This window comes from Astyanax mexicanus, chromosome 23 (assembly GCF_023375975.1).
Source record: "Astyanax mexicanus isolate ESR-SI-001 chromosome 23, AstMex3_surface, whole genome shotgun sequence".
NCBI lineage: Eukaryota > Metazoa > Chordata > Actinopteri > Characiformes > Acestrorhamphidae > Astyanax > Astyanax mexicanus.
In genome coordinates, this window is record NC_064430.1 from 29,501,876 (window position 1) to 29,526,437 (window position 24,562).

General features: G+C 39.6%; 1 protein-coding gene across 1 annotated transcript in view; it reads left to right on the forward strand.

Moving 5' to 3' along the window:
* Positions 1–137: 137 nt before the first annotated feature.
* Positions 138–24,562, forward strand: part of ankrd11 (ankyrin repeat domain 11) — a 214,921-nt gene continuing 190,496 nt past the window's right edge. Inside the window, exon 1 of the mRNA XM_007230069.4 lies at positions 138–583. The gene's annotated coding sequence lies outside the window, so the exon portion shown is untranslated. The remainder of the gene's footprint in view (positions 584–24,562) is intronic.

Sequence of the window (24,562 nt, forward strand, 5' to 3'; positions counted from 1 at the left end):
TTCTCACTAGTGCGCACTTAGTAGTGTTCGAGTTAGAATGCTCAAATGAGAACAAAGCCCAACAGTGACCGCCCACAGCCGGCAGCCAATCAGAGCCGAGCTTTCGCCTGGCTGCGTGCGCTCTTCGTCAGCAGCGCTAGAGTCAAAGGCCGCTGGAAGTCGGTTGGGGAAGAGAAGACGGACGCGGAGGATTAAAACCTGCAACGGATTTATTTTATATTAAACTCAGATTTCACCGCGTGCTCTAATTAAATCGACGCGCGAACCACGACAGAAAAGAGCTGGTCTGCAAGAGAAGGCGGTAAAATGCTGGATATTCCCGAATCCCTTTGATTCGCCGCGGAGGAGAGAAATAACCGTCGGTTGGGGAGCTTGGAGTTAGCTTAGCATAGTTTAGCTTAGCCTGCTCGCGTTCTGCAGCGCCCCCGTCGCTCGCAGTGCGTTTGGACCGCGATGAGTGTCGCCTGCCCCGGCTGCCCGCGGACTCTAGCGCGCTGATCGGGAAGGCCTCAAATGGGAAAGTCGAGCATCGGGGGGGAATACCGAGCCTAGCCGTGTAGATGTAGCTCACATTCGGGAGAAGGTAAGCACGTTTAAGGCTGTTCTGCACCGGCTGAGCTGAGCTGCGTGGAGCTAATGGCTTCTCCTTGGTTTGTTTTGAGACAGTCTGGCGTTTTAGCTTCGTTAGCAGTGTTGCTAATGTGATTAAGCGTATGAATGTAGGTAGTTATGCTTAATAAATAAAAATATTATATGGAGTACCGCACAGAGCGCTCATATATGCTGTTTTGTTGTTTTGAAAAGGAACGTTTGGTGTTGGTTGGTGTGGCGCAGTGGATAACACCACTACGTGCCAGTGAGCTACCCTATCATGTGGGAGACTGGGGTTCAATTCCTGCTATGGGTGACTGAATGCTGCGCTACACCATTAAGAGTCCTTGGGCAAGACTCCTAATACTGTTTTGGCTCACTACTGGAACAGAAATAACGTTGTAACTAAGTCCCTCTGGATAAGAGGGTCAAATAAATGTCACGAAAAACGCATAATCTAATAACTAAATGTGTAATCACGTTGCAGTATTTTTGGATAGTGCCTATTTGGGCTCTAGAAGGTTTATTCATTGCGTAAACATAAAATTGTATGTAGTAACTAAATACTTAGCCCTAGATAACTTCTGTAGGATTTTTATTTAATGCACAAGTCACCTTTAAAATGCTTATGTAGTAAATAAGTCTGCTCTAGAATATCATTCATCTTGTGCCTAGCTGTGCTCTGGAACCCTAGTCACATATTTAATACATAGCAACAAATTACATACAATGCATAAGTAGTGCCACATAGTGAACAACTATAACTGTGTGCTAGGGTGCTTGTGATACCACGTGTAATCAAGCTCTAGTTAACATTACTTGCTTAGTGTCTGGTTCAGCTCTAGAATTCTCATCTAGTGCGCAACACTGTTTTAAGAACGCTTACTTAATGAGTAGTTGTGCTTTAGAATGTCCACTGCATAAATATGCTTTTAAAAGCATAGCTATAGTGAGTGACTGCACTGGAACACTATGCACTTTTCTAAAACATTCATCTGGTGCCTAGCTGTGCTCTAGAACTCTACGTATCCCATACAAACGTAGGTTAGTTACATAATTGCATACAGTGCTTAAGTAGTGCCAAGTAGTGAATAACTATTACTGTATTCTAGAGTGCTTGTGAAACCATGTGCGCCAAGTGTAACCAAGCTTTAGTAACTTGCTTAGTGTCTGGTTCAGCTCTAGAATGCTCATTCAGTGCACAACACTGCTCAAGAACGCGTACTTAGTGTGTAGTTGTGCTTTAGAATGTTTATCTGCTGCGTAAATGTGCTTTAGAAATTTTAGCTGGTCAGTGACTGCTCTATAAAGCTCTAGATCATTTACTTCGTGCCCAGTTGTGCTCTAGAATGCGTACGTATTTCTGAACACTCTGAAACTAGCTCTGAAACCTAGTTGTGCTCTAGACCTTTACATACTAAGCTCTAGAATGCCTGCTGCATCTAGTGTTCTTGCACTGTTTAATATTGGCAGCATAACACTATACGCTTGAACTGTGCATTCGATATAGAATTGTGCTCTAGATCTTCTCTAGTTCTCTGCAATGTTTATTTAAATTTCTGCAATGTATCTCCTGAGGCATTATGATCCGCATAATGAGTGCGTCATTGTGCTTTAGATTGTATGCATATTAGCTAGTGTGCTCTACAACTGCTACATATCTAAAAGTGACCTACGATACCTAAAAGTGACCTACGATGCCTAAATAGTGCAGAACTGTACACTATGATGCTTCGGAAAAGTGTAAACATGCTCTAGTCTGCATATCGTGTGACTAATTGTGCTTTAGATACTTACATTCTGCATAAGCGTAGAAATCTTTCTTGGTGCTACTGGAAGATTTACTTAATGCATAGCGTAGCTTTTTTTAAGTACATAGCCATGGCTTTAGATTGCTTACCTGGTTAATACATTAGCGCTAGAACACTTGTTTAGTGCCTAGCTGTGCACTGGAATGCTTACCAAGTGCATACTACTGTTAAACACTTTAGTATGTGAGTATGCCTGGTCTAGAATCTAGTATATACTGCCTAATTTTGTGCCAGAAGCACACTATTGCGTAATTTGTAACTATGATATTGTAGCACTTTTTAAGATATGCAGGATAGCATTATTCATGCACTTTGTTTATCTAGTGTGTAATTGTGCTCTAATATATATTTTTTCTAGTTCTCTTGAACGGTATCTAGTGTGATTATGCTGTAACGTGTTTATCATATCTGTAACTGTTCAAGAATGTGTCTCCTAAGTAATCCTGCTCTATATGTTTTATAGATGTGCAATGTTTTTTTTAATGCGTTATTGTGATCTAGCTAGTATGCCGTGCTTGTGTGTAATTGTGCTCTAGAATGCTTGCCTAGAACATATTGGTCAATAATGCTTAAACGGTGCCAAGGTGCATAACTGTGCTCTTGATTGGTTTATGGATTGTGTTTACCTGTTGTTTATCTGTAGATTGGGAACCTAGTATGTTACCGTTCTAAAGAACGTGTAATTATCCTTTAGAACATGTATCTTGTGTTCAAATTGAATCTGTGATGGTGTCAGTGCAGTTTATGTACACAAATGTTGTGTGCATGTATATGTGGCAGTGATATATAGACTGTGAACAATGTTTTTATCCAAATAATACAGCTTAGCTTCATTCTCAATAATTTCATTAGTGGGCTGATAAAAGGAATTGTATTGTGTGTATGCTTATGGATGCCTAATTTGGTTGTGACCATTTTTAAGTGCTTTGAATCATTTTAGTACATAAATCGAGATGTTTTTTATATTGCTGCTTGTGAGTTGAAATGAGCTTTTGGTTTTGGTCCTGATATTTTTGGGTTATTTGGTCGTGGTTGCTCTGTATGAGGTGAAAGTGCCTAATTTACAAGTAAGCTTGCTGATTATGAGGTGATGAACTGACTCAGCATTAATATTCATGGCTGTTAGTAACAGGGTTTATGTCTCTGTGTCGAGTGATGGCAAAATTGTGAACATGCGATTAGGGACGATGAGTGTTGGTAATCTCGTAATTGCCTCTTATTTTGGATGTTAACCGTGTAATCGTTTTTCAGACAAGGCCATACTGTTTCATAGAGGGCAAAATAGACCAACTCTTGGTCATTAAGGGATTTCAGAATACATTGTTGGCAAGAAAATGATGCTTTTTCAAAGAATTTAGCCGACATATAAAACCATTATCTGACTGAAGTGCTTACACGCGCATCGCTTTCTTTCAGTGAGAGCAGTTAGAGGACTAAAAATGTGCAGCATCACCGTGTAAACTGCCAACTAATCACTGCAGATTCATTAAGAAGCTAAATTCTACTTTTAGTGTAATCGAGTAATGGCAGCAAACCCACTTGGGATCAGTGCTCAGACAGACAGGCTGAGTGAAGTTTTGCTATTGGTGCAGTGAGCTAAAGGCAAAAAAAACACTGCAGTGGAGCTGCCAGCTGTGCTTTCTAGCAGATACCAAGCTCCTCCAAACGTTGGGGCGTTAGCACTGAAACTCACTGCAGGAGCACTAGTGCGTGTGATCTGCTCTACCTCACAGATTTTTTTTGTTCTTCTTTTTCCTATTTCACTCGAAATAGAAGAACCCCACCTCTGAGCAGATATATTTCATCACTCTCCTTTCTGCTTTTAGCTCTTAAGGACTTAACGGTGGTAGCTTGGGTGTTATTGGCTAGAATGTAGCTTTAAACCAATAGAGAAGGAGAAAGATTGAGCCAGTTAAATGGGTTTAATGTGTTGTGTGTAGTGCTGTGTGTAAAATTAACATTCTCAGTTTCATATAGAAATATATCCATAACAATAAGCCATATCATTAATCCTCATATCATTAAATTGTCCATTTCGTCACTTTGTAGTTCTATACAGACTGTAGTCCTGTTTGTTTCTCTGCATACCTTATTATCCTCCTTTTGCTCTTTTCTACAATGGTCAGGACCCCACTGGATAGATCACTACACAGCAGCTGTTATCATTATTTGGAAGGTGGGTGATTCTTAGCACTGCAATGTTGCTGGTATGGTGGTGGCGCAAGTTGATCAGATGTAGCTGTTTTTAAACTTTTAATCTCAGTGTCTCTATATAGTTATACTTGCTGATGAACACTGATGTTATCCTTTAAAGAAGAATGCTATGTATTACAATAAATGGTGGAAATATAATATTTTTGTTAATGTGAATGATTATGTGTAATGTTGCACTAAACTATAGTAAGTAGTGTTGCAAATGTAGCTCTAAATGCATTGTCTGTTTAAACATCATTACTTGTTTACCTAGTTTACACTTTTATATATATATTAAATGTTAAATATTGTCTTTGGTCTGTGGACCTAAGCTAATTATCAGTTTAAATGTGAGTTAGGTCTGTGTTATGTGCACTGGTTTGGTGGTTAACCTGCTGGTTTTCTTGGCCTGTTTCTGAGTGCCTGATCTGTGTTGTGTTTAAGATGGAGCTGTTTTTGTTGTCTGGCCTTGTGGCCGCAGCACAGACAGGAAATGGAGTTCTGGCCGAGGTCATGGGGTCAGGAGCTCTGTTATTTGGAGCTGGGGATTCTCAGAGTGTTTTTCCTGTCAGGGAGCTGCACTGCTTAACCTTACGGCTACCCTCACCTGTATTAATATGTGAAATGTGGAGGCTTTGAAGCATTTGAGTTGGTTAATTTTAGGAAAGTTTTGCTTGGGCTGATGTGCCTTTAGTAATGATTTGAAAGCGAATGGCAAGCTGCATGTGCCTAACTGTGCAGGCACACTGGCATTTACTGTAGCTCCATTGCATAACATTCTAATTTAAGCCATAGAAGGTTTTCCCACAAGACAGTGAGTCAGATAGCCTTGCCTTACTTTTAAATCCCACATTGTGTTATTCTGTAGGATGTGTAAGTGTGTTCTCAGGCATATCTTTTTTTACAGATTGTTCACATTTGGGTTTATAATTTGTTTTGCTTAGATGTTTTGCTCTCCAAACAGTACCAATGTTCTTTTATGGTTGCACAGTAATGTAAACAGTTCAGGTTTGCATGTAAACTATGTCCAAATGTTTGTGGACACCACTTTTAGTTAATGTGTTAAAACTGCTTTAAACTGCACCAATTGCTTATCAATGTAGACACACGTTATCTAATCTTAGCAGCTAATCTCTGTAGAGAACTTTTGCCAATATAATAAGACCATCTAAGGCTCTTTTGTCACTAGCTTACATAGAGGGGTATATATCTCCTAGCGTTGAGCTGTGCAGCACTGAAACTCTGTTTTCTTAAATGATGGAGTACAATCAAAGGCTTTTGGGGCAAGTAAGGGTGGTAGGAATGAGCTGTGGTGGTGATCTTACAACTTGGCCTCACTAATGCTTAATATGCACTTCAATCAGATCCTTATACCAATTCTTCAGGATGTTGTAGGAAGTAGCCTTGTCTGGTAGAGACAGAAAAACAACTTTTAAAATATCTGATATTGGAAAAACTGAAACAGGTGTCCCAATACTTTTGTCTATATAGTATTTTAGCCTTTAGCTAAAACTGTTTAGATACGGGAGATGTCCCAGTTTGGTCTGAATGTTTGTCTTTCAAGATCAAGGTATGTTGTGTGAGCTGGAATTGAGTCTATTAATTGGCCCAATCTAATTTCTATTCTTATTTAGGGCTACTTGATCCTATTGTGCTCTACTTATGTCACTGTTGTAGGTAAGATGGGTGAATGGACATTGGCAGTAAGGCATGTTTTTAGTTAATAGTTTGGAAATATGTACCAAATTATGTTATTTTGGCGACGTTTCTGGGCAACTTTAACACATATATACCTGCATTTGCTGTAAACTAAAGCCCCTGTCAGTATATTCATACAAAACTCACACATCAGATATACATTCTATCTCTATGCTTTGTCAGAACCATACATTCTACAAGGGTACATGAAGCATCACCTTTCTGTCAGTGCTTGATGCCTTGACACTTTTCTCCTGAAGTATAAATTAACAAATTTTCTTTTTCTTATAAGAGGCAAGAGGTGCACCACCTGCTTATGCTTACTGATTGATCTAGCTCATGTATATGGTAGGGCTGGCCCGAATAACGTTTTTTGAGCTCCGGATATTCGGCACTGATTCGAAGCGAATATTCGAATATTTGTTTTTAAAATAAGAGGTAAAAAAAAAAAAAAAAAAAAAAGGAAATCACGGCCCCTTTAATCCAATGAAAAATGTTCAGTTTGCTCTGACCGACAAGACATATTCACCCCGGATTTTTGGTGTTTTTATCCCGGATTTTTGTGTTTTCACCCCATATTTTTTCTGTTTTTAGCCCAGATTTCTTTGTGTTTTCATCCCGGAATTTCTGCTGCCCTACACCGCGGCTTATCCGCTGCGTAAGCAGGCTAGGAGGCTGCTGCTGCACGGTTTCTCCGCTGCGCAAGCCAGCCCAGTAAATTGCTGTTTGTGTTTTCACACTTAGGCTATTTGCTTAAAAAAACAAACAAAAAAAACGTTTGTTCAGGAAGTATTTTATATTCTTAAACATTGTTAATTATATTAGAGGACAGTCATTGTAAACTGTACTTGGTCTATTTCGGTTAAAGGATTGTGCAGGGCATATTACTGATTTTGTATTTTTGCACTTGGGCTATAAGCTCAATATTAAATATTTCGTTTGTTTAGAAATTATTTTATATTTTTAAACCATGTTAAATTATATTAGAGTCGAGGAAAGTCATTGTTAATGACGTTATTGTATTTGGTCTATTTCGGTTTAAGGATTGTGCAGGGCATAGCCGTATTACTGATTTTGTATTTTTGCACTTGGGCTATAAGCTCAATATTAAATATTTCGTTTGCTTAGAAATTATTTTATATTTTTAAACCATTTTAAATTATATTAGATAAGAGGAAATTCGTTCAGACATCATTTTTGTAGGCCAGGCTTTTGTAACCGATTTAGCCCCTACTGTTGCCACATTACCCCTTACGTTTTATTATATAAATCAGTTTCGTTTTTTTTATCATGTATAATAGAGGTCTGCGCGAGACTGATTTTTAAACCCACTCTTCCACGCTCCCGCGTTTCTGTCTCGTTACCGCTCCGCAAAAAAATTGCTTCTTTTAATCCCGCGCCCGCCCGCCACATAAACATTTCTGCCGCTCCCGCCCCACGTTCCTAATATAAATTAAATAAACTACATTTAATGCTTCAAATTTACTTATATATTTATTAAAACAGCAGCGCTGCACCATCGGTGTGTGCGTGTGTGTGTCGGTCCATCCTGCGCGTTGAGAGTTTTCTTTAGGTTTTTTTTTTTTACAATTATTACAGTTTTCTTAACTATTTATTAATTTGCTCCCGCATCGTCTGGATTAAACTCCCGCTCCAGCCAATAACAGTTCAGTTCTGTCCCGCGCGCAAGATATTCTGACGGGACCCGCGAGAACAGAAGTGGTTAGACTGAGGTGGAACTCTGGAAAGGAGAAAAAAAACGAATATCCGAATACCAAAATTAAAAACCGAATACCTACTCAACGAACGAATATCCGAATACCCGAATATTCGGGTCCAGCCCTAGTATATGGAATGTTTATTTTGACATTTCTGTAATAGAATACCTATTATTATATTTGTATACATTTATATTCTGTTTGGATCAATGTAATAAAATTCCAGTTATAAGTCACGAATAAATGTGCTTCCAATTTTCTCCTGTTTTTCTCCCAATTTATGTGCTGCTCAGTTGTATATCCACCATCACTAGTGATACCTCAACATAAGTAGGGTGAGCAGTTCCAATACATCAGCTCACTGTCGCCTTGTGCATGACCAGGATTCAAACAAGCGATATCACGAACATAGTGGCAGCGCCTTAGACTGCTGGGCCACCTGGAGCCTGGTTTAACTAACACAATAAACCCACACTATTTGGGGGTAAAAGACTGTACAGCAAAAAAATAGTAGGATGAATATAATGTAACATTCTGGACTGTTATGTTTAATGTGTTAACTCCAACTGGACTGACCATTTGAGTAATAATGGCTTAATGGTATTGCAATATGTCTCCTTGTGAACAGTATCACACTCATGATGTTATATCATAACCCTTATATTGTGATGACATCGTATCTTATCACCGACTTCTTGCCAATACACAGCCCTAGCTCTCACAACAGGTAAATTGGCCCATATTTGATTTCCTGATTTGATCTATATCTATATAACTCACAGAAGACATGTGGCACTGCACGTCAACAGGTTTTCCACAGCAGTTATATTACGTTTACTGTAAACAACAGAAATTGTTTGTGCCTCTATATGTTATGTTTATATGATTAAATATAAAGGGTTTACCTAAATATATATATATATATAATTTCTTTGGGTAGTTTCACTTGTTTTGATTTTGTTATGAATAAGTTCACACTTTGTTATATAACTTTAATTTAACATAGTAGGCCTAACACTAATCGTATATAGTAATAAATCTTCTGAGGCTCATATCAGCAGTTCAAATGTCCTGAATGTAAATGCAACAAGTAGCAGTTATGCGTACAAAACACAGCAAATAACTCTGCACACAAAGACAAGCACCACTGTACACCCAATCGAACAATACCTGCACACCTGTTAAGATGTTTGATTATCTGTTTGCCCTGCTGGCTTTTGAAAATGATGAATGTGTTGCTTTTGTGCAGCATGTCTGTAGCTGTACAGTCAGTGAAGTAGTTGGTAATGTATAGAAAGATAGATACAGCAGAATGTTAGCTTTGGTTTTCTGTAGTGTTTATGTTGGAGTTGTTATTGAAGACTGTAATAACAGTAAAACTAGAAGACGTGGGGATGGGCAATATACTATTTTATTATTATTATTATTATTATTATTATTATTACAACAAATAACTTTTTCTGAGCATGTTGTTTGGAGCATTGCTATGTCCACAAACACAACCAACTGCATGTGCCATTAAAATGAAATTTAGAAGTGTGGCACTGTGGTTTACCAGGTTCAGGGACACTTGGATTACTGCTGTATAGTTTATTGTTTACGGCTTTTTCAAAAGGGTGAGTTTCTGCCATTTATTATGGTCTTTTTTTTCTTTTAATGAGTTCTTACTTAATTAGTAAATTAGTAAATTTAGTATGACAGTGAGGATGGTGCAGTATGAGGCTAAAACCCTATAACTTTGTCTTAAAACAGTTCAAAACTAGAATAGTATTTCTCTAGTGTGAGCATAATTATGACCTACCCAAATTTCTGCTCTGCTCTTACTGATTTTTAGTCACTGTCTGAAGGGTGGGTGGGTCTCAATTGTGTGTGTCCTAAAAGCCTTGTTCTACTGTGTGCAGGTTTGAAGCTTTAACTTCTAGAGGTTTGTGATTTGAGCTTCATTTGGCTTTAACACATTCGAAAAGATGGTGGTTATCGGCTAGCCTGTTAGCTAATATTATAAAAGTAAGGCTTCACTCTCAAAGTTTTTAAATAATCAGTAATCCTTATCAGAAACAACTATACTGAGCTGTCTGATACTGTGTATCTGTAATAAAAGCTAGCTTAGCATGTACGCTTTTTAATGCATTTTAACTTTCATTGTGTGGGGTGCTCACTTGTAAACAAACTGAAAGCATTTTGGTTTATTTTTCAGTTTAAAAACGACCTAGAATTTGATGGTGTTGTAGCCGAGTTCACGCAAATCCCTGCTCCTGGTAATACAATATTCCGTGGTTATGTTTTGACATGTAAATACTGCCCAACCATGCACAGTATTTCACAATATATAAAAAATCGCATCCCCTGTACCGTGATGTGTAACTTTATCACCATGTTTTCACCAACACACAACCAGAATTCAGTATTTCACTTGTTATGGTGACTGTGAAAGGCCTGTGCAGTGTAATTCCTGTAGCTCAGCTTATTGTGTGCTGCCTTACTTCGGCCTTCGCCTTCTCCGAGAGCTGAGCGGTGGAGCTTCAGTAAACAGCAGCTCTCGCGTCTCTTACATTTCATTCCTCTCCTGCAGTCTAAATGTTTTATAGGCCCCTCCTCGCACTGTCTCCTTGGAAGCCAAATGCCATTTAAAACCCCTTTGAAACACCCCTCCACCCCTTCCCATGGCAACACACACACACACACACACACAGTAAGCATACATGCAGGCAAGCAAGCAAGCGATCTGAAAAAGCAGCCTCCCACTCGTACCACTGGGACAGGGCCACTTGATTTGGAGGTTTGAAGGTTTCGCTGTCTGATGCCTCATCTCTTGGGCACAGGTTGTGCTTCCACTGCAGTGCTTTTGATAACATTTCTCCCTGACTCTCATACATCAAAGGAGACGCTTCTCTCTCTCTCTCTCTCTTTCTCTCTCTCCTGTGCTTTGCTGCATTTTTGCTCGATGTACTTTCACCCAGTGTTTTGATCTTCTTAGCATCAATCCTCTTGAAATGAATCATATCTCTGTGCTTCATAAATGTTTACTTGAAGGCAAAGGCTGTGACATGTAAGGGCAAATAAAAAAATAATAATAATAAGGCAGTCAAGGCTGTATTTTATGTATATATGTATATGTGTAAAATAAATGCTGTTATTTGTTTATCTACATTATATCTCGGTTGAGCTCACAAACCTGTACTCTGAGCCTAGGCTGTGATGTAAGGTTGTGGCTGGAGTGGTTGTTGTATATTTATGTGTGTGTAATAAAAATAAAATTGTGCCGTCTTCCTAAATGTTCAAATGGATTGGCAGAGAGTGCCTCTATCCTTACTTTCTGCCTCTTCGTTTATCCCATTGCTCTGCTGAACCAATGTGAGTGTGTGTGTGTGTGTGTGTCTCTGTGTGCTGCAGCCAAAGATTGCAGCCTGGCTTGCATGGGCTGAAGTAAGCCGGGAGGAGATCACAGAGAGAAGCAGGGGAGGAGGGGAGAGCTGGAGACAACAGTTGTTTTGTTTGGCTGAGCTGAGGCCTGAGTGATGTATTATCCATGTGTGGTGCAGAGAGCGTTCATGGCTGGCTGAGGGAGAGAGATGTTACACTGAGGTGTTGGGTAGTTTGTTAGATAGGCCTGTCACGATTTCTGTTTTAGGTTAGGCAATTTGTTGATTTGTTTGTTCTGAAAAATTGTATAATTATTACAGTTATGTAATAGCATAATAATGCTAGTGCAGAATATTACAAACTTTCATGTATTGGAGTTGTAAACAGGTAAACATAAATATAAGAAAAGAAGAGATCTTTGAAGCTAGTCTGAATAACATACATATTGAACATATAGCTAATATTGGTAATTAGGCACACAGTTTTATGAGAACTATAAATAATACTAGACTCCCATGAGATGTAAAATTGCTACTACATACGTGTGTTATTAAGCACACACACATATAAGGTGCCTAAACCTGTTGCAGTTTACTGTGAATGTATGTTTCTAAATGTAGGGCCAGGACTAAATGTAGCTAAATCAGGGTTGCAGTAAATGCAGCATTTATTTGCCGAGTACAATCAGGTGAGCATTTTATTATGGCACCCTATAATTGCATTAATGGACTGCCCTTTTGAGCTTGAGATGCATGAATGCAGAATGCAGACATTAATGCAGACGTTTCTATGTATGAAGACTGGATTTCATGTGTGGTTATGTTTCAAAAAAAGCAATGGAATAAACACATGTTGAATCTGTGCAGCATGGAAGGCTTAGTATTTTTTTAGTTCTGGCCAGGCATTGCTATTTGTATTTGTCTTGGTGTCAAGTTTGTTTCAGTCCTAGAACCACAGTAAATAATTGATATACAGGTTAGGCTATAAATGCAAAAAAAAAACAACAACCAACAACAATATCAGATTCAAAGAAACTGGAGAAATTCCTGTGTTTAGGGGACAAGGCTGACCGTAATTATTAGATGTTTGTGATCTTCAGGCCCTCAGGTTTCACAGTATCAAACAGGCATGATTCTCTAACCATATGGCAACACTATCTAGCGATACTGTCTATCTTCTCTGGGTCAAAGCTCATTTAAAATTTACTCAGACGAAAGGGAAAGCTGTTGAAAACGTTGGTGAGATTAGTCAAAATGACAATTTTAAGAGCTTTTGCCTATGGTACCATATTTGCAGAGTGATTTAGGGCTAAAAGTTTACTTGCAGTTTCCAAGTCAGAAGAGTGCATGTCACTGTAAAAGTGCGGACTTGTTTTGATGCTAAAGCAGAGCCATGAGCTCTAACCAGAATTTCCTGTACACTCTGTTGATTTGGCTTACAGATCCACTCCTCAGCTCCTCTGCTTGTTGTGAAGAGCTGGGGGTGGAAGGGGAGCGTGGCCTGGCTGAATCTCAATCACTGGGTCCTTTAGCAGTGCTCTTCTTTTGATAGGGCAGCTGCAGCCATTCACTCAGACCATTTACATTGAAATACGGCGGCAACAGGAAGGGGGGAGGGGAGCCCCAGTGCCTCTGCCTGACTGAAAAGCCCACCTAACCAAAGACCAAAGAGATGAGGGCCACCGTGGGGCTCTGGCACTATATTGTTTTCCCAAAGGCTCGGTGCAGAGTATATAGCACAAAGGCTTAAAGTACTCCCTTTGAGGAGCCTCTGTCACACTACATGGATTTTTTTTGTGTTTTTCTCAACTCAGATTGTCATTTATTGGTTGCATCTTTTCTGGAGTAGTGACTTATTTTCTACATGCACTGAGGTTAAGTACTGCCCATATAGCATACTTGAATCTGGCTTGTGGAAGCTTGTGTTTATGCCATTTCCGACTAGGTTTACCATCACCTATCCTGCATTTTCTGCTGAACTTATTTTATGTTCAAATGGTCTTGTTTTTTTGCAGTTTTTTGTGAGATCACATGGCCATCTTGTAGCTTATTACATCAGGTTGGGCATCTAAGGCCCAGAGTCCAAAACAGTTTGCTGATTTTTAATTTATTTTTTTCTTCCCTGCTCAAACACATTTACTAAACCTGGCAATTAACAGATGAGTTAATTCACAAAAATCTGCATAACGTCCCACCCCTGCGTTAGGGCCTGATGGACGACCTGTGTTGCACACAAATGAGGCCAGTGTGTCAGCACAGATTGCCCGTGATGAAACTAACTACACACCGCACTGTGCCGTGGCGCTCCGCTCTGTTAGACGGGCCTGGTCTGAAGATGTTGGGTTGGTGTTTTTCCACAGACGTACGTTGGGACAGGTGTGGTAATCTTCCTCTTTGGCTCCATGCCGAAGCCTGTGCATTCTCCTAGTTCCATTGATTGGCTGTGAGTCATGGCTTGTTTTGAACTCGCTGTTTCCTGGTACAGCAGCACATCAAACCAGTTTGCGGTTATGGGAGGAGGGGTTTTCAACAGCGTCAGTTTGCTGTGTTTGTGTGCACGTTTCAGAAAGCAGGCCTGAGCAGACGGTCTGAGAATGCAACCACAGATTGGTGATTTACGCGCACGTCGTTGTGTTCTGCTTTCTTTTTGTTTTACTTGCACATAGAGGTGTGAAAACATGTTGATATATGTTTAAATCAAAGTATCAAGCTTAAGTCATAATACGTTGTTAAAGAAATAATTGCAATAAACAGTATGGTATTGTATGGCACTACAAACATAATTGCATAATAATGCATTTAAAGAACCATTAACATTTTGCTATCAGCAAAAATTATTTGAGGCTATGTCCAAAAAGTTTTATTGATTCTGGATGAAATTATGGCAGACAACCAATGCAGCAATCTTTTATACTTTTCTGTGGTGTTTTTGGTCATATCAATATAAATTGTATTGTAGTTATAGAAATGATGAGTTTTACACTGTAATCGTAAAACCATTGCAGACTACATGCCCAGTATTACGCCAGTGCTTGTTAAAAATGGTGCCTTTTACCAGAGTTTGTACTGAACTTGGAAAGTCTGTTTTTTAGCTACAGTGCACCAGTAAGTGGAATTTGACTAACATATTTAACATAATACCACCCCATTTACACCTGGTTACTTTACAAAGATTTTACGTCTTTGGATCCATACACTGCAGTTCAAATTGCACAGGCTAATTTGATTGTGGGCCCTGTTTTAGCCGTCTTAAGGCAAAATGTGAGACTTCCACCATCCACCTTTATTCAGGGCGTGTGACTGTGTGTTTTTCTATCATAACAATGGGAAAAGTACTATTTGCTTGGCTTGAAATGCGTAAAAGGCATGTATTATTTCTTTTAATTAATCGTGGATGTGTTTTGGGTGTGAGGTGAACTAAACCATCAGTGTGTTACTTGCAATTCCCTTTAAGAGCTAGGTGCACTCTGACTTTGACAGATTACCGTATTTTTCGGACTATAAGGCGCACTTAAAAACTTTTAATTTTCACAAAAATTGACAGTGCGTCTTATAATACGGTGCGCCTTTTGTATGGATTTTACCCGTCAGGTTGTAAGGAGCAGTAAACACACACTCCGTGCAGCGTTATAGAGAGTTTCAGTGCTATACAGAGTCCAGAGCCGTGCAGCTCCGAGGCTGGAGCAGCAATAGCATTAGCTAGCTTATTCACTGTTCAGAGATCAGTATTATCTAAATTATCTAAAGTAAACACACACTCCGTGCAGAGCCGTGCAGCTCCGTGGCTGGAGCAGCAATAGCATTAGCTAGATGCTAACCGCTAAGCTAGCTAACTTTTTCACTGTTCAGAGATCAGTATTATCTAAATTTAGTACTTTTAATATTGCTGGAGCAGTATTATTAGAGTTAGATGCTAATCGCTAAGCGTTCCCTGTTCAGAGGTGAGTTATCAGCCTGTAAGTCTGTGCTGCTTTGCCTGGCTAGCATTAGCTAGATGCTAAGCACTAACTCTCTCAGAGGTGAGTTTTATCAGCCTGTAATCTGCTTGTTTACCGTGTTAAAACAAGCTACGGGGGACGAATCGCTAGCTAATATCTCACTGTCTTACCAGAACACGCAGGATTACTCAGTGTAACGCTGTCGTTTAAGTTTGGGTTAACTTTACTAGTTTTGGGGACTAGCTAGCGTGCTAGCGGATAGCTATGCTAACGCTGGTGCAGCAAGCCTTAGTGGAAATCTGGAAATCTAAGCTTACTGTAAATAAACTGAAGCACTTTACTCACCCAAATAAACAGTTTTCAGGAGAGGAATCTGTGTAGATTAATATCCAGCACTCGTTTGACTTTGAAAGAGCTAGATTTGTATACTGAGACGCTCCACCGGCAAGACACCCCCCTCCCCCCCCGCCATGGCGCCACCCCTGTTCACTTTGATATAGGCACCCTTTCTAGTGTCACTTAATGCGCCTTATAATGCGATGCGCCCTATGTATGGAAAAATACCAGAAAATAGGCGTTCTTTGATGGTGCGTCTTATAATACGGTGCGCCTTATAGTCCGAAAAATACGGTAATATTTTAACTGCGCAGTTACCTGAATGTCTCCAATGCTTCTCAGCAGAGGAAAATGACCTGCTGTCTTACGCAGTAAAAAGTTAATTTGATTTGGATTTGGTATTCAGTTTATTGTTGTTGTAAAAGTTTGCATAGCTGGCAATTGGCATGCACTATGGGCTTGTGCACTGCTGCATCTTTGTGTGCATTTTGTATGCATCTGTGTTGACAATTTACTGCCAAAATAGCACTTACTGTATGTCTAGGTTGTTTTCAGTCAGTGGCACATCTGTGTTTTCCGTTGCCAAGATAGCAATAAGCCAGAAACTTACCTAAACACAAACCATTTCAAGACCACCACACCCTTCGGCATAGGTAAACTCACAAGCTGTTTTAACGATGTATGTGTAAGAAGTGAAAATAAACTGTTGGTAGGGTAAAAGATAGCAGTAAGCATTGTGACACACCTTGCTGCACAACTAGTTTTTTAGTATTGGGAGAGGTTTTGGATGTTTAATATCTAGGAGAGACAAATGTGTTGACACAGCTAAAAATATATGGCTTAAATATGTCTTAGACCACCTCCTAAAGTGGTTCCAGTGATGGGATTTGTATCTGTTTTTTAAACGACTTTTTGTTTGTCTTTATTTTTTGTGGCTTGGCCTGAGTCAGATATAAACCTAATACTTACTTAAGGTGCATGAGGAGACCAGTCACAAGCATCTATCACATTTTGCACACCCTTTCACGTTTCATATTTTTATGTTTTGTTAAAACTCTGACATGTAGAAACTGCAGTGGTGTCTGTCTTCAGATTTTCTGTTCTGATATAATATACTGAATTGTAACAACTGCATCACCAGGTTTTCCAGGCCAATACACAGCCCTGCTTTACCCCCTTGAAGTGGTTTAAAATAAATAACTGTGACTCAGCTCAGTTTTTCTCTTGTTTTCTGTTTTTTATATGGCGTTGGGTGGACAGCGGTCTTGAATAAGGTAGAGCAGGATAATTCTTACAGTTCTCATGTAGGCTATTATTTGCTGATTACAGGGGCCTTTGTTTGTGCTGTGTGATGGCTGCCATCCATCTAGACCTGCAAGTGAGCAGCAGATTTTTATCAGCAGTGTGCGTCTATGCGTCTGTGTGTGTGCACTGGTTAATGTGTGTTGCCATGACCATCGAATGCATCTACAATAATAGAAGAGTTTGTTCGCTGCCAAACTCCCACACTTTTTTGTGCTGATTTAAATATAAACAAGCCTCTGTTTTAAAGCAGATTAGTTTCTTTACATGCGTTTTATATGAGCTGCTTTTTATAGTTGTGTATGAGCAGCTGCACCAGCGTGTTATTTAATGCCATCTGTTGTGAAGTTGGATGAGGTTTAGAGAATGATGCTGGCTAAAAACCAGTTCAACCCAGAGACATTTGCTGAATAGGTTTGTATTTCCAGTTAAAAAGGATATGCTGTTGAGAGGGACTAATTATTTGTAGCTAATTAAAACTTAAATCGAACTGTATTCTGTTGACAATGCTTATCCCTTTGCCACTCCTGTACTGAATAAAATAATGAATAATAATTAATATGCATATCCTGACGCCTGTAATTAGAAGTGATTAGGATATTGCAACACATTACCCAGCACTCTGCAGGAGCACTTATGACTTGTCAGGATGTATGAACACCTGTGACTGTGTGTGTTCACACACACACACAGCATTCAGCAGGACTGTCAGAATATTGACTGCTTGATTTTTATTTAGTTTGGATTGTATTAGGCTGACTTGTAGCATGGTTTTGTTTAGTATTTATTCTGGTTGGTGCTAGGGCTGCAACAAAGTTAACCTATAAAAAAAAAAAAATCTACTTAAAAATCCCGCCTCTTTGTTTACACAGTGTTCATAGTGTACACAGTGTATCAAAAACAAATTTCCCTAATTTTTCTCTGAATGACGATATATATAATCTATATCTTGATAAAAAAAATGCACACATAGAACCATGCTAGTGAAGTAATTCATGCATTATTAAAGGAATCAGCAGAAATGTAGACTTCCAAAATTAATATTGAATTAATAGTTGCTGTTCTTGTTGTGATCAAAACTATGGTTCTAGTTATTGAAGATAGGAGTACTTAATATGGTCATATCGGAAAAAAGGACTTTAAATACAGCATTTTTACTAGGGCTGGATATCACCACTGATTAAAACTATGAACATAAACTATGAATCCAGTACCTTTCTATTTAAATTTATTTTTAAAAATTGGAATATATATACGCTGCAGAAAATAAGGTGTTGAAGCTGAAAAAATGGTTGCAAGATTGCAAGAATCTAAGATACTTTGATGAAAACCAAACTGTGATTGATCTAGATGACTTGTGAATCAGAACATCTCCACCAGGCATGTCTTGAGGGGTGTTATCAGTAAACTGTGGTCAGTACCTACCAAAGAAGTCTACAGAAAGAAAAATGGTGAAATGGCAACTAGGGGTGGGCAATATTATATCGTATACAATATATGGAGACAGAAATATCATAATATTAAACATCCATATCGTGATAATAAGGATTGTTTGTCTTAAAAGTAGTCCATTATTTACTTTGAAGCTTTAAGTGTATTTATTGTATGATTGTTTTAATTGATAGTTTTTGTTTGCAGTTTATATGCATGAAAATATTCTGCAATATTATTTGCTGCATTATATTATTTTATGCTATATTATTTATTTTGCCACATTACGATTATACTGTTATATTCCTGAAATTAATGAATTATTTTTCTGTTTTCCTACATCGCCAAGTATATCGTTATTGCAAAAAATACCCTGAAATATCGTGATATTATTTTAGAGCCATATCGCCTACCCCTACTGGCAACACTGTCACATTGAACCAAGATTTATTGTTGTAATAATTGTGCTGTGTTTTTGCGTGATTGGCCAGCCCATGATTATCTAAATCATTTAATGCAGGTCCCACTCTAATGTACCAAACAGTCCAGGACATTTCAGGAACACATCCTTTCATCATGGAGTTTGCCTCTTAGAAAGCTGTCGTAAATTGGTCTAAATGCAGTGATGCGGTTTCCCAGATGGTGCTTTTTGTCGCAGTTTTAGACGACAGAGTTGCAGGACTGAAATTAAAAGCTATTTAAAGCTAAAACCGTTCCATTATGAATGTTTTACGTGATGAATAATTCAGCTGTGTGTAACGAGGTTATGTTTAGTGGACTGGAGTTGCTTTTAAGGTGCCCTTTTGCAATGATCTGAGACCAGTTTTTAAGTTTCTTTCTGCTGTTGGTTTAAGTCAAGGGAGCTGTTCCAGCATCAGCGTGTAAAGGGCAGCTATTCCCTGTACTCTGACTGGGAAAGCGGTGGGGGAGGTTTGAGGTTGGGGTGGGCAGCAAAAATATGACTTCATAATTTCTGTAGAGATTTCTGAGGCATTTATGTTGTTTTGAGATTTGTGATGCTTTGGAATGGTCAAGAGAGTATTTCCATAAAAAAATAAAAAATAAGAATGTACGTATACAAAAGTAGCAAATTTAATATATTTGTGTGTGCGTATATATGTTATATTTTATCTTATATTTTAAGTTTGCCTGCTCTGTTTTTAATGCATTATGTTATGTATTATGTAGTTTGCTGTCGCCAGCTCTCCAGCATTGGTTCAAATACAAATGAAATACTGTTTCAGTGTTTTAAAGCTACAGAAATCAGTGTACCCTTTTATATAATGTAACTACAGTGCAATAATTTCTCCTACATTGTTTCAGCTGTGACAGCCACATATATTGATAGACACAGACAAAGTGTGCCAATGAATTAAGTGTTCTAATTACATTGTACCCTCTGCTGTTGGCCATTATATATCTACTAGAGACAGATTATATCTGTCCAGTATCATTATTATTAGTGTCATGACATTGTGTATCATTGTGTGACTAATGTTACAAATCTGATCAAATTATTGTATTTTCTCACTTGTGTGTGCAGTATTATATTGTAGGTTATATATATATATATATATATATATATATATATATATATATATATATATATATATATATATATATATATATATATATATATTATTATTATTATTATTCTTGCAATGTATAGTGTATTTTTGATTGTATTTTATTATATTAAGTGTATTGTCATATTGACAAGAGTATTATTATCGCGAATACCATGGAATATCATGTATCATATTATTTTAGGGCAGTTTTGGGCTACCAGTTCAAAATGTGAGTAGAGTAGGGGTGGGCAAAATTATATATCGTATACAATATATCGTGACACAGAAATATAATGATATTAAAAATTCATATCATGATAATAGGGCTGTTCTTTCTTAAAAGTAGTCTATTATTTACTGTGAAGCTTTAGGTGTATTTATTGTATAATTGTTTTAGTTTGCAGTTTATATGCATGCACTAAATATTCTGCAATATTTTTGCTGCATTATATTATGCTGTATTATTTGTTTTTTCAAGTCAAGTCAAGTAGTTTTATTGTCAATGCTGCATATGTACAGGACATACATAGAATTGAAATTACGTTACTCTCCTTCCCAATTTTACAGCAAGTACAGATAATGGATAATAAAGAAAAATAAAGAAAAAGGGGAGACACTATGTGTACAATACAGCAGCAGGGACACAGACATACATGAGACAGAACAAGGTGCAGTAGTGGTGGGGGTGAAATAGATATATAAATAGAAATAAAAGAAATAAATATATAATCTAAATCTAAATGAGTGGGAGACACTATATGTACAATACAACAAAAACACAATAGACATTTGTGAGACAGAAGATAATAGTGCAATATTAATGGTGATTAAGATGAAGTGACAATATAAATAGAACCCGTATAACAGTAGTGCAATGTTGTATCTAGCTTAAGGCTGGTAAAGTTCTTAAAGTTCCCAGTTCTTGGGGAATTAAAGTGTGTATGACAGTGCAGCGTAACAGTAGTGCAGGTATTGGGTGTGTAGTGCAGGTCCTTTTACAAAAGTTACAGTACTGTGTGTGTTCTAGTGCAGAGTTTCAGTACTGTGTTGGTGGGAGGATGTGGGGTCAGGATGATGAGAGTGTGTGTGCTGTGGGCAGGATTGGGATGGGGGGTAGTGCGGGAAGAGAGTTCAGCATCCTCACAGCCTGATGGATGGGGCTGTCTCGCAGTCTGCTGGTCCTAGACCCGAGACTCCGCAGTCTTCTCCCTGATGGCAGCAGGCTGAAGAAGCTGTGTAGTGGGTGGGAGGGATCTCCTGCCAGACGGAGGGCTTTCCGCGTGAGGCGGGAGCTGTACAGGTCCTGAAGGGAGGGGAGAGAGGTGCCAACGATCTTCTCAGCTGCTCTCACGATGCGCTGGAGGGTCCTGCGGCAGGATGCTGTGCAGGCCCCGTACCACACGGTGAAACAGCTGGTCAGGATGCTCTCGATGGCCCCTCTGTAGAAAGTGGTCATGATGGGGGTGGGGGTTCCAGCTCTTCTCAGCTTGCGGAGAAAGTAGAGACGCTGGTTTGCCTTCCTGGCCAGTGACGCTGAGTTGGTGCTCCAGGAGAGGTTCTCTGTGACGTGCACACCCAGGAACTTGGTGCTGCTCACCCTCTCCACAGCAGTTCCGTTGATGGACAGAGGAGTGTGCAGTGTGTGAGTTCTCCTGAAGTCCACAACAATCTCCTTAGTCTTCTCTGTGTTCAGAGAGAGATTGTTGTGTTTGCACCAGGAGGCCAGGCGGCTCACCTCGCTCCTGTAGTGTGACTCATCGTTGTTGCTGATGAGACCCACCACCGTCGTGTCATCCGCAAACTTGACGAAGAGGTTGGAGGTGTGTTCTGGTGTGCAGTTGTGGGTCAGCAGAGTGAACAGGAGGGGGCTCAGTACACATCCTTGGGGAGCCCCTGTGTTCAGTGTGGTGATGCTGGATGTGTTGCTGCCAACCCGCACTGCCTGTGGTCTACCAGTCAGGAAGTCCAACAGCCAGTTGCACAGGGAAGTGCTCAGCCCCAGACTGTCCAGTTTGTGTATGAGCTGTTGGGGGATGATTGTGTTGAATGCTGAACTGAAGTCAACAAACAGCATTCTGACGTAGGTGTCTTTCTTGTCCAGGTGTGTGAGGGCTGAGTGGAGAACAGTGGAGATGGCATCATCGGTCGAGCGATTTGACCGATATGCAAACTGGTAGGGGTCCAGGGAGGGGGGGAGTGAAGACTTGATATGGTGCATGACTAGTCGTTCGAAGCACTTCATGAGGATGGGGGTGAGTGCAACCGGACGATAGTCGTTGAGACAGGATGGCGAGGCCTTCTTAGGGACAGGGATGATGGTGGTGGCTTTGAAGCATGTGGGAACCACCGCCTGACTCAGACAGGTGTTGTAGATGTCCGTATAAACCTCTGCGAGTTCCCAGGCACAGTCCTTCAGCACACGACCAGGAATGTTGTCAGGTCCAGGAGATTTTCGAGCATTGATCCTGCTGAATGCTCTCCTCACACTGTCTTGGGAGAGCGTTAGCACCTGGTCACCAGGAGGAGGGATGGATTTCTGGGCGGGTGTGTTGTTGAGTGGCTCGAACCTTGCGAAGAATCCATTCAGGTCGTTCAGCAGAGATGTGTCGCTGTTGCAGGTCTGTGGATGGGGTTTGTAGCCTGTGATAGACTGAATCCCTTGCCACAGGTTCCGTGTGTCTCTGCTGTCGCTGAAGCGTTGGGATATCTTCTTGGAGTACTGCCTCTTAGCTTTCCTGATGCCGCGGGACAGGTTGGCCCTGGCTGTCCTCAGGCCTGCCTGGTCTCCAGCTGTGAAGGCTGCATTTCTAGCCTTCAGGAGCTTGTGGACCTCTCCTGTCAGCCATGGCTTCTGATTAGCCCGAACAGTGATGGTCTTGAGGTCGGTTACATCATCAATGCACTTGGTGATGTAGGCAGAGACAGTTTCTGTGTACTCCTGAATGTCCGTGGAGTTGTTGTGGGTGGCAGCCTCTCTAAACATGTTCCAGTCTGTTGTGCTGAAACAGTCCTGAAGTGCCTCTGAGGAACCCTCTGGCCACACTCGTACCTGCTTCAGAACTGGTTTGGAGACTTTAACCAGTTCTTGCCACATTATGATTATACTGTTATACTCTTAAACTATATTCCTGAAATTTATTAATAATTTTAGTTTTCCTATATCGCCAAGTATATCGTTATCGCAAAAATACCCTAAAATATAGTGATATTATTTTAGAGCCATATCGCCCACCCCTAAAGTAGAGTCTATACCTCAGTGGCATCCCGTCATATTGCTTAGGCTTGGCATGCTTTTCTCTTTCATAAGAGATGGAAACATATATGAAATGTGTGGCTGAGTCTGTCAACCCACTGCTCCTCTACAAAGTATAGAAGCACCTATTAATAGCTGTGACTGAAAAAGCATGCAGGCCTAGAACTCAGTAGGAGTCCAGAACCCTAACCACATCAAGTGCGTTCGCATGCCCCGGCTCCCCCTCCCCCACCCTGATTACAAAAGCTTTCCTGAGTGCGCTGTAGTGTTCTTTACACGTATTATTCAATAAAGTGCCACATCCTACTCTCCGTCTGCCTTATGAAGCTTCCTGGCACAAGTAACAGTTTTAGTCACGCGACTTCCCTCCCCTGCAGGAAGTCACCCTGACACCACCATAGGCCATTATTGCTCAATTTTGTGATGCTCCAACATTTCAAAACACACTCTACAGTCTGTTCTAATCTAATCTGGTCCTGTGCTAAACAGGGATGCACTTATTAAAATTATGCAGATTCTACATTTTTTAAATTAATTGCCGATGTACATGCTCTTTATTTGTGTTTGTGTGTGAGTATATATGTGTAATATATGTACTATTGCCAAGGTTTGTGTGTATGTTACATTGTATATACATTATTTGGTACGGTTAGTTTTGCGTTCACACTGCATTGTAGATGACACTCTCTATACTTCATATTAATAGATTTGTAGAATGTTTATTAGTTAAGCAAATTGCTTTGGAATCAGTCTTCCCTTCGCATATCATCGCTGTCCAATGAAAAACATTTACCTCCATTTTTGTTTTTGAACAGACAAACTGTCCCTTACACTGTGCCAAAATTTATTGATGAACGGACCAATAAAAACTCTTCAAAATGACCTGGAATAAACTATTTTTACATTGACTTATATTAAATGTTTACAAGTTTTTTTCTCTCTCCTGTCAAGTTGCAGTTTTAGAGAAGTGTTTTTCATTGGACAGCGACGATAGACACGTTCACCCTGCAGAATGAGTGTTAATTAATTTATTTCTGTTTATGATTAAGGGTTAATCAAATGTCACAGTAAATAAATGAATGCCCAGTCTAAGCGTTTGTGTTCAAACTACCTCGTGACGCTCCTACACAACACAAATAGTTAGATTTCAGCCCAACGCCAACTCTTATTTTCCATTGGTTTGTGTAAATACTGATTTTTCCCTCTAATTGGTCAAAGAATTCTAAGCCATCTAGAAAAGTGTCTCGCACTGCAGACAGATGGCCCAAGACCAAACTCCTTTGGTCCAGATTGTGGTTAACATCCACTTTTACATCAGCTACTTTGTTTCATACCCAAACTGAAAAGTCTAAGTCTGGTGT